Genomic DNA, 2,009 nt, shown 5'->3' on the forward strand with positions numbered 1-2,009 from the left:
CAATGCTTAGGCACTTTAAGCTAAGTGAGACGATCTTTCATCAGGTCGATCACTTTATGCAATCAAGCCGATTACTAAAAATCGAGTCAAATTTCTTAGAGGGGCTAACTGGCATACCAAGGAACCCAAAATATATTGCAAAAAGGTGGAACAACCTCACTGAGTGGCTGAGTCTCCTAGCATCGCTGAAAAAGCATCAGCGCCACACAAATAGCCGTAGCGCCAGGCGCTGGGATTGGCGCCAGGCGCCAAGCCTGATTGTTGATGCCAAAGCCTAGCGCTTGGCGTCACAACGGGGTTTTCCTTAAATACCCCTTTCTACTTCATTTTCGTTGTTTTGCTCGTCGTGTTTTGCTCGAAAATTCGCAGAATTTCCTTTTCTTCGCTGTTGCTCGTTTCTCAACCAAATTCACTCAAATTTGTTGTCAATCAAAGCTCTTTTCATCCACTTTCCCGATCTATGTAAGTTTTCTTCGAAATCACACCGGTTTTTATGAATTTTGCACATGTTTATATTCGAATTTCATGAAATTTCGAAATTTAGAATGCTTAATTTTCTTTATTTATCAAATTTTATGCCATGAAATTGCTTGATTTTGTTTATATATTTACTTGGGAGTAATTTGAGACTTGTTTGACTCAATTTGGTGAAGAAATGAGCAAATTGCCATTGTTGGACCTCTTGAGGTCGAGAATGCAATGTGACTTGTTCTTGATGTTTTTGCTAGCAATTCTTGTCCAATTTGTCACAGTAATTACTATAGTATTGCAAGAGATTGTTTGATTGCTTGAAAAATGCCGTTATGCTCAATTTGAATTTGTGCTCTGTTTTAGTACTACGTACTCTGTTTTTTGCGAACATAGTATTATGCGGCTAGGAGAACCTTAGATACTATAGAACCTTAATTTATGATAATCCTACACAATGTAGCATGGCTAGACAGCGAGGCTCTGGTTCACGGTCCCGAGACACTCGACGGGAGCATAAGCCCGTGGTGGACGACGCCGCGCCGTCCACTTCGCTTGGTCGACTCCCTGAGTGGGATGAGCGGACCTTGTTCTTTTCCCCCGTCCACCATATTTCTAAGAGGGTGAGACGGGGTATCACCGTTGGGAGGATGCGCTGTCACGGCTCTGGCTGTGACGGCTTGGGCGATCTATACAAGATGTACATCGCCAGGGACATCGAGATGAGACTCCTATGGGAGTCTTGCGGTCTTGCTGCGTTGTTTGAGACCTCCGAGACGATGGTTGCCTCCGGAGGGGGTCACCACGTAGTGCGTGCTCTAGTGGAGTTCTTTTGGGACACCACCAACACTTTCCACTTTCCCTGGGGTGAGATGATGGCCACTCCTACCGACTTTATTCTCATCACAGGACTAGAGTTCAGCTCTGTGCAACTGCCGTTCGACAGTGGGATCGACATCTTTTCCCCCGAGGTCAAGGAGCTGTTAGGGCCGATTACTATTCGGGCTTGGGCTGAGGTAGAGTCGTCTCAGTTCAGCGCCAGGGGGATTCGCCGCTCGACTCTGGCAGCGGCTTTTGACGATGGTGCGACCACCCGAGAGCAGCGGGTGCGCATCTTTGCGCTTATTTTGTTGTCAGGGACGTTCTCCCCTGACAAGGGTAGTAGGGCGCTGCATTACTACCTTCCTGCCGTCCGCGATCTATATCGGATCGGGACTTATGACTGGGCCAGCTTGGCCTATGCTGACTTCATTCGTGCGCTGAGGGACTCGTGTCGACACCGGTCTTTTGGGACGAATGTAGAGGTAAACATTATTCCCTATGAACTTTAGGCCTACATTTTATCTAGCACTTGCTGATAATTTTAACTCCTTATAGATCTGGTTCTACGAGTACTTCTCTTCCGTTGCACTAGCGAGACCGTCGCCGCGCAGGTTTCTCGTGAGTGCTTCCTGGGGCAGCCGCCGTGTGGGGATGTCTACTGCGTATGTCCGAGACTGGATCATCGCGGTACAATTCTTTTCTTATTTGCCATTTTGTGA

Source organism: Chenopodium quinoa, unplaced genomic scaffold (assembly GCF_001683475.1).
Source record: "Chenopodium quinoa cultivar QQ74 unplaced genomic scaffold, ASM168347v1, whole genome shotgun sequence".
In the NCBI taxonomy this organism is placed as follows: Eukaryota; Viridiplantae; Streptophyta; class Magnoliopsida; order Caryophyllales; family Amaranthaceae; genus Chenopodium; species Chenopodium quinoa.